This window comes from Delphinus delphis, chromosome 20 (assembly GCF_949987515.2).
Source record: "Delphinus delphis chromosome 20, mDelDel1.2, whole genome shotgun sequence".
In the NCBI taxonomy this organism is placed as follows: Eukaryota; Metazoa; Chordata; class Mammalia; order Artiodactyla; family Delphinidae; genus Delphinus; species Delphinus delphis.
The window spans coordinates 11,080,762-11,095,582 of NC_082702.1; the positions used below are offsets into that span (position 1 = coordinate 11,080,762).

At 44.6% G+C, this 14,821-nt stretch overlaps 1 long non-coding RNA gene across 2 annotated transcripts in view; it reads right to left on the reverse strand.

The window, feature by feature from the left end:
- Positions 1 to 14,798, reverse strand: part of LOC132417072 (uncharacterized) — a 63,568-nt gene extending 48,770 nt beyond the window's left edge. The window contains exons 1-2 of one of the 2 annotated variants that reach the window (XR_009517748.1): positions 14,736 to 14,798; positions 12,500 to 12,645 (exon numbers count right to left, since the gene is read on the reverse strand). This is a non-coding gene — a long non-coding RNA (uncharacterized lncRNA). Of the gene's footprint in view, positions 1 to 12,499; positions 12,646 to 14,589; positions 14,686 to 14,735 lie in introns of those variants that run through there. The other variant, XR_009517747.1, reaches the window with a different exon arrangement.
- Between the last annotated feature and the right edge of the window lie 23 nt (positions 14,799 to 14,821).

Consider the following 14,821-nt stretch of genomic DNA (forward strand, 5'->3'; position numbering starts at 1 on the left):
CGAACCTGTCTGTATTACGATAATAATATTTATTGGGCAAAGCCCCAAGTTAAGTCCTTTATATAAATGATCTCACAAAATCTCTACAAAAGGAGACAAGGTGGTATTATTGGTCCCATTTTACAGATGAGGAAACTGAGGCACAGAGATTAAGAACCCTGCCCAAAGCCACAGCAAAGAGATGGGGGAGCTGGGATTTGACCCAGGTGGCCGGGCTCTGGAGCCCCAGCACTTAGCCAACCAGCCCATTCATTCGCTCAGAGATCCCTACACCCTATTTTAATTTTTACTCTGTTGCGTCTTCAATGTCTAGGGCCTGGCATATACCAGGCCTCAGTGAATATCACTGAATGAACACACTACCTGGGATGGCTGGAAGCTTCTCACCCTCTACCACATGTTGGTTTCTTCTGGGACAAGGGACGAACTGGTTATAAGGGGCTTTTGACTAAGAAACTAAGAGCACACATGAGAGCACTCCTGTTCTGAGTTATCTCAGATCTGCCCCCGCCGCCCTGCCCCCACTCTCCCCTGTGGAGCTCAGGTCCTGACCTCTCCCTCCAGCAGTCTCTGCTCTCCCCCTCACACAATCAGCACTTCCTGAAGGCCCTGCACCAGGGGCAGGGCTGCAGGCGTAAGTCAGAGGGCTCTGCCCCCAGGGGCTCAGTCTCATGGTGATTTTGGCAACTTCCCCCTCCTACTTCTATTTGCCTCCATGCCCACGAGAGGACTGGGTGGGGAAAAGTGGGTCCAGAGAGGGCTGGAGGGCTTACCAGGGTTAGAGAGCCAGTCAGGAGCTGGGGCCACCCCACCCCCCACCCCAACCATGCCCCAGACATGCCCTTCCTCTGCTCAAAACCCTTCCATGGTTCCCACCTGCCCTTCTCTCAAAGTCTGGCTCCTAGTCCTAGCTCATTTCTTCTCTTCTTGCAGGATCTTAGCTCCCTGACCAGGGGTTGAACCCGCACCCCCTGCAATGGAAGCGCAGAGTCTTAACCACTGGACCACCAAGGAAGTCCCCACTCAATTTTCTTTCATTGAGATTTATTTTACATAAACAACACACATTTTAAATGTGGCCTCAATAGATTTTTTACAAAAGAATTTACCTGAGCAACTACCACTCAGCTCAAGCTTGAAGTTTCTGGGCCCCTAAAAACTCTCACGCCCCTCCCACCTTGATTCCTTTTGCCCAATTTTGAACTCTGAAAGGAACCCTGCTGCACACCCTGGTGTGCACCTGCTTCTTGGTACCAGCCAGGTGCACATTCGTTTTTACTACAGAATGGTGTTACTACGCGCACAGGCCTCCCCTGGGGGGGCTCTTCAGGCTCTGCACCCCCCTGCCCCTGCCTCTAGCCTCCCCATCCCCTCCCTGTCATGGCTGCTAATGATTCTGCAGCCAATTCCAGTGTGTGAGGGTTTTTTTCCCCCATGCCAAGCAATTCTCAGACACCACAGTCGACTCAATCCTGACACTGTCTACCTGGAGACAGCGTCAGATTCCACAGGGTAAGGGTTCAGTCCTACAAGACTGCCCCCTACCCTCACCCCTTCAGATGCCAATTTCAAGTCCAGGCTGTCACCCATGCTTCTGACCGACTGGCTACAGATCCAACAACCCCCTTCCTTGGGTTCGATGAGTGGCTCACAGAACTCAGAGACATGCTTGATTTACTAGATTACTGGTTTCTTATAAAAGGATATAACTCAGGAACAGCCAGGTGGAACAGATGCATAGGGCAAGGTATGGGGAAGGGGCAGGGAGCTTCCATGACCTCTCTGGGCACCACTCTCCCCAAATCTCCATGTGTTCACCAACCTGGAAGATCTCCAAACCCTGTCCTTGGAGGTTTTCTATGGAAGCTTCATTACATAGTCATGACTGATTAAATCATTGAACTTCCGTGACTAATTCAACCTCCAACCCCTGTCCCCTCCCTGGAGACCTGCAAGTTCTGACCCTCTAATCATCCAGTCGGGTCCCTTGGCACCCAGCCCCTATCCTTAGGTTACCTAGGTGCTTTCCAAAGCCACCTCATTAACATAACAAAACACACCCTTATTACCCCGTTCCAAAGGGTTTAGGAGCTCTGTTCCAGACTCAGGGGACAAAGACCAAATACATATTTATTATAAATCACAGTATCACAGTATCACAGCTGCTCCAGCCACAGGGCTCTTCCCTCCCAAAGATTCTCTGCTGTAATTGCCCACCACTCTCCTGGCCCTTTTGCCCCAACCATGTAGAACAAACATGGCCAGTATTTGTCCAGTTCTTTATGATGGTTGGTGAAGGAAGCTGTATCGTCTACATCAACACCAGACTGCAGTCCAAGGACCTGTTTTGAGCTTTGCTGCTGTGTGGGATTACTGCTAACATATAAAAACTAGGAGAGTGCTTTTCACAATTTGGAGGCAATGTCAAATGGTAACACTTTCTTCTACCAGGATGAGCTGGCCCTTCTTCAGTTCAAGTCCAAGCCCTGTCTCCACTTGTAACCAGGCTGCACCCCCTCTCGCCTCCTTGAGGGCCTGGGTCCTAAGTCTCCTGCCTCATCCATTTTCCCTGCTATTGAAACAGGAGGCAAGGGGCAGGGCACAACCTTTAAAAGAATGACATAGCCAAAGGACGTTAGAACCAACTAAGTCCAAGATGGCGGAAGATTCAACTTCCAGTGGAACTTGAGCCTCATTATACGCTCATTGTAATACATTAGCATATGCTAAAGGACACACCCACCAGCGCCATGACAGGTCTGAGGACAAGCATAAAAGGTCAAAAAGTGTGCTGTGGTGCAATTCCTGGAAATCCACGCCCATTCCCCTGAAATAGATGGAATAATCCTTCCACTCATTAGCCTATGAAATTACCCAGTCCATAAAAATTAACCACCCCATATTTCAGGGCCTCTCGCCTTCTGAGATGGCCCACACTCTGTCTGTGGAGTGTGTTTCTCTCTAAATAAATCCACCTCTCACATATCACTTTGTCTCTCACTGAATTTTTTCTGCAAGGAGACATCAAGAACCTGAGCTTCATTAAGTCTTGAGACCAGGTGTGTCATCTCAATTAAAAGGCCATGGGGAAGATGGCGGAGTAGAAGGATGTGAGCTCACTCCCTGTTGTGAGAGCACTGGAATCACAACTAACTGCTGAACAATCATCGACAGGAAGACACTGGAACTCACCAAAAAAAGACACCCCACATCCAAAGGCAAAGGAGAAGCTGCAATGAGACGGTACGAGGGGCGCAATCACAATAAAATCAAATCCCATAACCGCTGCGTGGGTGACTCACAAACTGGAGAACACTTATACCACAGAAGTACACTCACTGGAGTGAAGGTTCTGAGCTCCACGTCAGGCTTCCCAACCTGGGGGTCTGGCAACAGGAGGAGGAATTCCTAGAGAATCAGACTTTGAAGGCTAGTGGGATTTGATTGCAGGACTTGACAGGACTGGGGGAAACAGAGACTCCACTCTTGGAGGGCACACACAAAGTAGTGTGTGCATTGGGACCCAGGGGAAGGAGCAGTGACCCCATAGGAGACTGAACCAGACCCACCTGCTGGTGTTGGAGGGTCTCCTGCAGAGGTGGGGGGTGGCTGTGGCTCACCATGGGGACAAGGACACTGGCAGCAGAAGTTCTCGGAAGTACTCCTTGGCACAAGCCCTCCCAGAGTCCGCCATTATCCCCACCAAAGAGCTGGGTAGGCTCCAGTGCTGGGTCACCTCAGGCCAAACAACCAACAGGGAGGGAACCCAGCCCCACCCATCAGCAGACAAGCCAATTAAAGTTTTACTAAGCTAGGCCCACCAGAGCAACACCCAGCTCTACCCACCACCGGTTGCTCCCATCAAGAAGCTTTCACAAGCCTCTTTGAGAACTTCATCTACCAGAGGGCAGGCAGCAGAAGCAAGAGGAACTACAATTCTGCAGCCTGTGGAAGGAAAACCACATTCACAGAAAGACAGACAAGATGAAAAGGCAGAGGACTTTGTACCAGATGAAGGAACAAGATAAAACCCCAGAAAAACAACTAAATGAAGTGGAGATAGGCAACGTTCCAGAAAAAGAATTCAGAATAATGATAGTGAAGATGATCTGGGACCTGGGGAAAAGAATGGAGGCAAAGATCGAGAAGATGCAAGAAATGTTTAACAAAGACCTAGAAGAATTAAAGAATAAACATCTAGAAGAATTAAAGAACAAACAAAAAAAAAAGAAAAAACAAACAGAGATGAACAATACAATAACTGAAGTAAAAAATACACTAGAAGGAATCAAAAGCAGAAGAACTGAGGCAGAAGAACGGATAAGTGAACTGGAAGACAGAATGGTGGAAATCACTGCCACAGAACAGAATAAAGAAAAAAGAATGAAAAGAAATGAAGACAGCCTAAGAGACCTCTGGGACAACATTAAACATACCAACATTCTCATTATAGCGGTCCCAGAAGGAGAAGAGAGAGAGGAAGGACCCGAGAAAATATCTGAAGAGATTATAGTCAAAAACTTCCCTAACATGGAAAGGAAATAGCTACCCAAGTCCAGGAAGCGCAGAGAGTCCCAGGCAGGATAAACCCAAGGAGAAATATGCCAAGACACATAGTAATCAAACTGACAAAAATTAAAGAAAAACAAAAATTATTGAAAGCAGCAAAGGAAAAACAACAAATAACATACAAGGGCACTCCCATAAAGTTAACATCTGATTTCCCAGCAGAAACTCTACTAGCCAGAAGGGAGTGGAACAATATATTTAAAGTGATGAAAGGGAAGAACTTACAACCAAGATTACTCTACCCGGCAAGGATCTCATTTAGATTCGACGGAGAAATCAAAAGCTTTACAGACAAGCAAAAGCTAAGAGAATTCTGCACCACCAAACCAGCTCTACAACAAATGCTAAAGGAACTTCTCTAAGTGGGAAACACAAGAGAAGAAAAGGATGCACAGAAACAAACCCATAACAATTAAGAAAACGGTAACATGAACATACATGTCGATAATTACCTTAAACGTGAATGGATTAAATGCTCCAACCAAAAGACACAGGCTCGCTGAATGTATACAAAAACAAGACCCAGGGCTTCCCTGGTGGCGCAGTGGTTGAGAGTCCGCCTGCTGATGCAGGGGACACGGGTTCGTGTCCCAGTCCGGGAAGATCCCACATGCCGCGGAGCAGCTAGGCCCGTGAGCCATGGCTGCTGAGCCTGTGCATCCGGAGCCTGTGCTCCGCAATGGGAGAGGCCACAACAGTGAGAGGCCTGCGTACTGCAAAAAAAAAAACCCCAAAAAACCAAAAAAAGAAAAACAAGACCCATATATATGCTGTCTACAAGAGACCCACTCTGAAGACCCACCTAGGGACACACACAGACTAAAAGTGAGGGGATGGAAAAAGATATTCCATACAAATGGAAATCAAAAGAAAGCTGGAGTAGCAATACCCATATCAGATAAAATAGACTTTAAAATAAAGAATGTTACCAGAGACAAGTAAGGACACTAAATAATGATCAAGTGGTCAATCCAAGAAGAAGATATGACAATTATAAATATATATGTACCCAACATAGGAGCACCTCAATATATAAGGCAACTGCTAACAGCTATAAAAGAGGAAATCGACAGTAACACAATAATAGTGGGGGACTTTAACACCTCACTTACACCAGTGGACAGATCATCCAGACAGAAAATTAATAAGGAAACACAAGCTTTAAATGACATAATAGACCAGATAGATTTAATTGATATTTATAGGACACTCCATCCAAAAACAGCAGATTACACTTTCTTCTCAAGTGCATATGGAACATTTTCCAGGATAGATCACATCTTGGGTCGCAAATAAAGCCTCGGTAAATTTAAGAAAATTGAAATCATATCAAGCATCTTTTCCGACCACAACACTAAGAGATTAGAAATCAATTACAGGCAAAAAAAATATTAAAAACATAAACACATGGAGGCTAAACAATACGTTACTAAATAACTAAGAGATCACTGAAGAAATCAAAGAGGAAATAAAAAAATACCTAGAGACAAATTACAACAAAAACATGATGATCCAAAACCTATGGGATGCAGCAAAAGCATTTCTAAGAGGGAAGTTTATAGCAATACAAGCCTACCTCAAGAAACAAGAAAAATCTCAAATAAACAATCTAACCTTACACCTAAAGGAACTAGAGAAAGAAGAACAAGCAAAACCCAAAGTTAGTAGAAGGAAAGAAATCATAAAGGTCAGAGCACAAATAAATGTAATAGAAACAAAGAAAACAATAGCAAAGATCAATAAAACTAAAAGCTGGTTCTTTAAGAAGATAAACAAAATTGATAAAACTTTAGCCAGACACATCAAAAAAAAGAGGGAGAGGACACAAATCAATAAAATTAGAAATGAAAAAGGAGAAGTTACAACAGACACTGCAGAAATACAAAGCATCATAAGAGACTACAACAAGCAACTCTATGCCCAAAAAATGGGCAACCTGGAAGAAATGGACAAATTCTTAGAAAGGTATAACCTTCCAAGACTGAACCAGGAAGAACTAAAAAATATGAATAGACCAATCACAAGTAATGAAATTGAAACTGTGATTAAAAATCTTCCAACAAACAAAAAGTCCAAGACCAGATGGCTTCACAGATGAATTCTATCAAGCATTTAGAGAAAAGCTAACATCCATCCTTCTCAAACTCTTCCAAAAAGTTGCAGAGGAAGGAACACTCCCAAACTCATACTATGAGGCCACCACCACCCTGTTACCAAAACCAGACAAAGACACTACAAAAAAAGAAAATTACAGACCAATATCACTGATGAATATAGATGCAAAAATCCTCAACAAAATACTAGCAAACAGAATCCAACAACACATTAAAAGGATCATATACCATGATCAAGTGGGATTTATGCCAGGGATGCAAGGATTCTTAAATATACACAAATCAATCAATGTGATACACCATATTAACAAATTGAAGAATAAAAACCATATGATCATCTCAATAAATGCAGAAAAAGCTTTACACAAAATTCAACACCCATTTATGATAAAAACTCTCCAGAAAGTGGGCACAGAGGGAACCTACCTCAACATAATAAAGGCCATATACGACAAACCCACAGCAAACATCATTCTCAATGGTGAAAAACTGAAAGCATTTCCTCTAAGATCAGGAACAAGACAAGGATGTCCACTCTCACCACTATTATTCAATATAGCCACGGCAATCAGAGAAGAAAAAGAAATAAAAGGAATACAAATTGGAAAGGAAGAAGTAAAACTGTCACTGTTTGCAGATGACATGATACTATACATAGAGAATCGTAAATATGCCACCAGAAAACTACTAGAGCTAATCAATGCATTTGGTAAAGTTGCAGGATACAAAATTAATGCACAGAAATCTCTTGCATTCCTATACACTAACAACGAAAGATCAGAAAGAGAAATTAAGGAAACAATACCATTCACCACTGCAACAAAAAGAATAAAATACCTAGGAATAAACCTACCTAAGGAGGTAAAAGACCTGTACTCAGAAAACTATAAGACACTGATGAAAGAAATCAAAGATGATACAAACAGATGGAGAGATATACCATGTTCTTGGATTGGAAGAATCAATATTGTGAAAATGACTATACTACCCAACGCAATCTACAGATTCAATGCAATCCCTATCAAATTACCAATGGCATTTTTTTATAGAACTAGAACAAAAAAATCTTAAACTTTGTGTGGAGACACAAAAGACCCCGAATAGCCAAAGCAGTCCTGAGGGGAAAAAATGGAGCTGGAGGAATCAGGCTCCCTGACTTCAGACTATACTGCTAAGCTACAGTAATCAAGACAATATGGTACTGGCATAAAAACAGAAATATAGATCAATGGGACAGGATAGAAAGCCCAGAGATAAACTCACGCACCCATGGTCAACTAATCTATGACAAAGGAGGCAAGGATATACAATGGAGAAAAGATAGTCTCTTCAATAAGTGGTGCTGGGAAAACTGGACAGCTAAATGTAAAAGAATGAAATTAGAATACTCCCTAACACCATAAACAAAAATAAACTCAAAATGCATTAGAGACCTAAATGTAAGACTGAACACTATAAAACTCTTAGAGGAAAACACAGAAAGAACACTCTTTTACATAAATCACAGCAAGATCTTTTTTGATCCACCTCCTAGAGTAATGGAAATAAAAACAAAAGTAAACAAAGGGGACCTAATGAAACTTAAAAGCTTTTGCAAAGCAAAGGAAACTACAATCAAGATGAAAAGAAAACCCTCAGAATGGAGAAAATATTTGCAAACAAATCAAAGGACAAAGGATTAATCTCCAAAATATATAAACAGTTCATGCAGCTCAACATTAAAAAAACAAACAACCCAATCAAAAACTGGGCAGAAGACCTAAATAGACATTTCTCCAAAGAAGACATACAGGTGGCCAAGAAGCACATGAAAAGCTGCTCAATGTCACTAATTATTAGAGAAATGCAAATCATAGCTACAATGAGGTGTCACACCAGTTAGAATGGGCATCATCAGAAAATCTACAAACAAATGCTGGAGAGGGTGTGGAGAAAAGGGAACCCTCTTGCACTGTTGGTGGGAATGTAAATTGATACAGCTACTATGGAGAACAGTATGGAGGTTCCTTAAAAAACTAAAAATAGAATTACCATATGACCCAGAAATCCCACCACTCGGCATATACCCAGAGAAAACCATAATTCAAAGAGACACATGCACCCCAATGTTCATTGCAACACTATTTACAATAGCCAGGACATGGAAGCAACCTAAATGCCCATTGACAGACGAATGGATAAAGAAGATGTGGTACATATATACAATGGAATATTACTCAGCCATAAAAAGGAACAAAATTGGGTCATTTGTAGAGACGTGCATGGACCTAGAGACTGTCATACAGAGTGAAGTAAGTTAGAAAGAGAAAAACAAATATTGTATATTAACGCATATATGTGGCAACTAGAAAAATGGTACAGATGAACCGGTTTGCAGGGCAGAAATAGAGACACAGATGTAGAGAACAAACATATGGACACCAACGGGGTGGTGGTGGTGGTGGGATGAATTGGGAGATTGGGACTGATATATATACACTAATATGTATTAAATTGATAACTAATAAGAACCTGCTGTATAAAAAATAAAGAAAATAAAATTCAAAAAAATAAATAAAAGGACGTGGGTTCAATTCCCAGTATGGGTTTGGCCCTGGCACGTGGGTTCCAATTTGAGTTGCATGGTTTCCCTATCACTCCCAGCAGCATACAAACATGCTGTCATTCCTCCCATCTCAAAAACGGCCCACAGGAACTTGAAGCACTTTACATCCTCCACTATGTATTCTCCAAACTGCAAAACATCCCGAATTCAAATTCAGAGTCTTTATTTTACACATTGTAAAATAACCTGTATGTGGAAATCCTTTAAAAGTAAGTTCTTATAGAACAAACTCCTGATACATTCAACAGCAGCAAAGACTCTCACAGACCAAAGAGCTAAAGAAGGAAGACAACACAGAAGACCTGCTGTAAGATTTCATTTATATCAAGTTCAAAAGAGCAGACACAACTCACGTATAGTAACCAGAATTAGATCAGTGGCTGCTTCTGGAGTGGGGGAGCTGACAGGGAAAGGGTCCAAGAGAAATTTCTGGGGTGTTGGAAATGTTCTTTACCTTGACCTGGTTAGTGGTTACACGATTATATATATTTGTAAAAATTCATTGACCAATACTCTTAAGATCTGTGTCTTTTCTGCACTTCGCCACGTCTAAGTTACACCTCAACAACAAAAAAGATAAAGAAAAGTAAGTACCTGTAAACTTTTCCTTATAGATTCCATATTACGATATTGAGACGTTTCCATGACATAGTGAGACTGAGACAGGAGGGAAGGGGGCAGGACACAACCTTTAAAAGAATGACACAGGACTTCCCTGGTGGTCCAGTGGTTAAGACTCCATGCTCCCAATGCAGGGGTCCTGGGTTTGATCCCTGGTCAGGGAACTAGATCCTGCATGCGTGCCACAGCTAAAGACCCAGCGCAGCCAAATAAATAAATAAGTATTTAAAAAAAAAAAAAAAAAAGAATGACACAGCCCCTCGAGGATACGACTAAAACTGTTTAGAACCTACTAGGCCCAAGTTGGCAGAAGATTTGACTTCCCTAGACCTTGAGCCTCATTATACGTTTGTTGCAATACATCAGCATATGCTAAGTGACACACCCACAGGCACCATAACAGTTCTGAGGCTGACCATAAAAAGCCGAAGAGTGGGTGGTGGCCCAATTCCTGGAAATCCCCGCCCCCTCCCCAAAATATTTGGAATAATCTTCTCACTTGTTAGCCTATGAAATTATCCAGCCCATAAAAACTAACCACCCCCGCACCCCAGTGCCACTCTTGCCTTCTGAGATGGTCTGCATTCTGCCGATGGAATGTGTATCTCTCTAAATAAACTTACTTTCACTTTACTGTGGCTCGCTCTTGAATTTTCCTGAGTGAAACCAAGGACCCTCACTTGATGGCCCGTCCCTGGGACTCGCCTGGGACATGACCATCTTCTTGCACCCCCTTCTCCTGCAACAAGACTGGGGGATGAGACAGCCATGTTTTCTCCATGGTGGACCCCACGTCCACCTCCAGCTACTGCTCTGTATCTCTGCTCCCTAGTCGATCACCATCTTTTTGGAACTCTGTTTCCTCGGCCCCAGTTTATCACCTCTCCTGATATTCCTGCTCCATCTCTAGGATGCTGGTCCTTTCCCCGATTCCTAAATGTGGGAGGCCCAGGGCCCAGTCCCTGCTCAACCTACTCCCTCAGGCTGGATGGTTTCAGCAAATTCCGGGGCTTTAAATGTCATCTATATATTAACGGCTTCAAAATTTAGCACACTTGTATAGTTATTGATAAGATGACAGGACATCTGAGGTTTGCTTAAAAGCTTAAAAAATAATACAGAAACTCCAGGAAAAAGTGTGCTTATATGTGGGAGAAGAAAATAGAAGAAATAAGGTAAGTAAAATGTGATGGCTCTCCACACTGGGTGGTGGGTATGTGGGAGTTCTTTATACCAGAAAACTTTTGTGCGTGTTTTTAAATTTTCATAGTGAAAAGTCAGTAAAAATTCTGTATCTACAAACCCTGGCTTCGCCCTAGTGCGACCACTTACTTGGACCACTTGAGATGTCCAATGTGCATCTCAAAGTTAAGCAGTTCAAAGCTTGTCAATTTCCCGTCAAGTCTACTCCTCCCCATCTTGGTAAAAAGCATCACTCTTCACCCAGTGGGTCAGGCCCAAACCTTCAGGATAACTTTTAAGTCATTCCTGATTCATGCTTCCTCTCACATAACCCTCTTCCTGAGTCATCGTCATCTCTTGCCCAGGGAAGAGACAGCAGCTTCCTCATCTCCTGCTTCCACTGCTGCCCAGCTGCAGCCCATTCTCCTCATGGCGGCCAGTGCTGGTTTAACTTTTTTGTGCATAGATAAGAGTCACATAGTTCAAAAACATGAAAGTCTTAAGACGTTTTCCTCCACATCTACCTATAACCTTCACCCCCACAGGGAACCACTGTTACTACTTTTTGAGAATAACACTAGAGAAATCTTTATAAAACATACCTCACAACATGCTTGTCCTTGCTCACGGCCCTCCAAAGGCTTCCTGTTACACTTGTAAGTAAATTCAAAAGCTCTTACCATAGCCCACAAGACCCCATGTAACCTGGACCTCTCTACAGCTATATCCCTAAATAATTCTACCCCTTTTCCACTCTGCTCCAGTCACTCTGGTCATCTTGATAATCCTTGAACACCCAGGTCCATTCTCACTTCGGGATCTTTCCACTTACTGTTTTTTAGTATCTTCCTATGGTTCATTCCCTTACCATCTTTCAGGCTTCTGCTCAAATGTCACCTCAGAGCAGCCTTCCCTGACCACCTGTCACTCTCTGTGACCTCTGTCACTCTCACTTCCCTTATCCTGATTTTTCCAAGCATCTTTTACCTGACATCATCTGCCCCTACTAGAAGATCCATTCCTGAAGGGCAGGTGCTCTGTCCTGGCAGATGACTAGAGTTCCATAATTCGTTCAGTAGATACAAACGAATGAATGAAGTGAACAGAGAAGTGACTTGAGAAATGAATAGATCGTTTGGCAAAGGGCTCTTAAAATTCCCTGTGCAGGTACCCTTTGACTCAGCAATTCTACTTCAAACGAGATATTCTACTGATAATACTATCATCTACATGCAGTCAGATGTACAGGATATTCATTGTGGCAAACGTTTGTAAGAGCAGAAGTTCAGAAACAACCTAAATGTTTATCAATAGGGTAATGGTTAAGTATGGTACATCCACACAACAGCACGCCATCCCATTTATATAAAAGCAGCTCTCTGGGTGCTTGATTGCACCACTGACTCACCGCTAGGCAGGCTGCCCAATGCCAGGGAAAAAATGTGGGCTCGCCCTAGAGTGAGACAGGGTTGGGTTTGAATCCAGGCCCTGATGCCTCCTGGCCCTGGGTACTTCAGTAAGGCCCTTCTTCTCTCTCAGACTCATTTTCTGCATCTGTTAAACGAGGAGGGGAGAAGGTTACAGTGATGTATATAGTATACAGTGGGCCCATGGTCCAATGCCAAGCCCCTTCTTTTCCCTTAAGTCAAATCTCCACCTCTGAGGGTTGCCCAGAGGTGAAACTGGCATTTGTGAGGCTACTCTGGGGTTGAGAAATTTAGGTAAGAAAAACAGATTCGACCTAACAGATGAAGATGCTAAAGGGGATAATGTCAGACATAACACAAAGATGGCCTGTCATGTGTATCTATTCCAGACACCCACAATCTTCTGGAGAATCCAGAAATAACAGGACTCTCAACTCAGTTTGTGTGATGGTTGTTTTCACCCAGCCTGTGACAGCCTGGGGAAATGGTTCCACCTGCCACCTGTGCTGAGAAAATGGCAGCAGGGATGAGGCCTGGACGGGATGGGGGCAGTTCAGACTCAGTCACTATCACTGTCATCGTAAACCACAAAATAATGACAACAGGGCTTCCCTGGTGGCACAGTGGTTGAGAGTCCGCCTGCTGATGCAGGGTACACGGGTTCGTGCCCCGGTCCGGGAAGATCCCACATGCAACGGAGCGGCTGGGCCCGTGAGCCACGGCAGCTGAGCCTGCGCGTCCGGAGCCTGTGCTCTGCACAGGCCATAACAGTGAGAGGCCCGAGTACCGCAAAAAATAAAAAAAATAAAAAAAAAATAATGACAACACACAGTGCTACTATGCACCAGGCACTATTCTAGGCACTGTCACCCATTTAACTCTGCCAGTATCATCATTCAGTGCCCTCATCTCCATTGTAGAAACAGGACACAGACGCAGAAAGGTTAAGGAACTTGGCCAGGCTCAAGCTGTCAACCCCAATGCTTTGCTCTAACAGTAGCTCCAGAAGGAAACTGAGAAGCGGTGCTCTAGGAATGGAATATGGGAACCAGAGAGGAGACGGACTTTTCTTGTCTACCCCATGGACTTCTCGACTTTTGTCAGAATGTACATGTATTCCCTGTCCAAATATAATTTTGTTGTTTGGCCACGCCACGCGGCATGTGGGATCTTAGTTCCCCGACCAGGGACCACCTGTGTCCCCAAGCAATGGAAGCCGAATCTTAACCACTGGACCTCCGGGGAGGTACCCAAATGTAATTTTAAATGAAAAATGGTAAATTCCTCACTCACCTATATATCTATGAATATATGTATATGTATATATACCCTTCTCTCTTCTCTTGAAGCATCTATCGTTCCCATTGGCAACCACCCGCTTCAGCTAAGTCGCGGAGGCCTTTGGGCTAACAGCGCATGCGGTCTTTGCGGGCCTCACTCTCCGCCCGGTATTCATCTTAGGCGCACAGGGTTCTCACCGCAGGCGTTTGAATTGTTGACTCTTAGCACTGTATCCCTCCTCCACCGCAGCCCCCGAAGGGTTTATACGTGCTCTTCTTCCCACCAGTCCACGTCTCACATCTCTTCAGGATCTGACCTGCCCATGTCTGCTGCCTCACCTCCCACCCCAGTGGAACTCCATGAGTCCAAGCCAGTTTGGACCTTTCTCCCGGGGTTCCCTCGCCTGGAGTGTCCTTGCCTGCCCTTCAAGGTCCAATCGTATCCGCATCCTTTCCTAAGTGATTTGATTCCCTAGCCGTCTCCCTCCACAGACCGGCATCCCATCCAGGGCCTACGCCAGTTCTGATTCATGCCTGTGTTCTCAGCACTCACTCAGCCCGGGACACTTAAAATTCTTTCCTGCCGTCCCACCCCACCGCGTCCTGCCAACACCACAGCTGAAGCGGTACTCGAACCCAAAGCCTCCGGCGTCCCCGCCCCGCCCCGCTTCCCCAGCTTCTCTGCAAGCCCACGTACGCCCCCTGCGATGAGCACGCGTACTGAAGCGGAGTCGCCGCGCACTCCCAACTGCCCTCTGCAACCCGCCGGCTTGCTGAAGCCAACCACCTACATCAACGCACGCTCAGCCCGGCGCTCACGCTCGATTCTCGCGCGCCCAGCCTGCGGCGCATGCGCACGGCCGGCAGCCCGCGAGACGTGATCTCGGTTCGGCCCCGCGAGATCTTCTCGACTTCTTCCTCCCTCGGACCGGCCTACCTTCGGTGCCGCTTCCGGGATGCCCCCACCGGTTGTGGGTTGACCGGTACCCGTTCTCTCCCGCCACGCTCCCGGGTTCCCAGAAA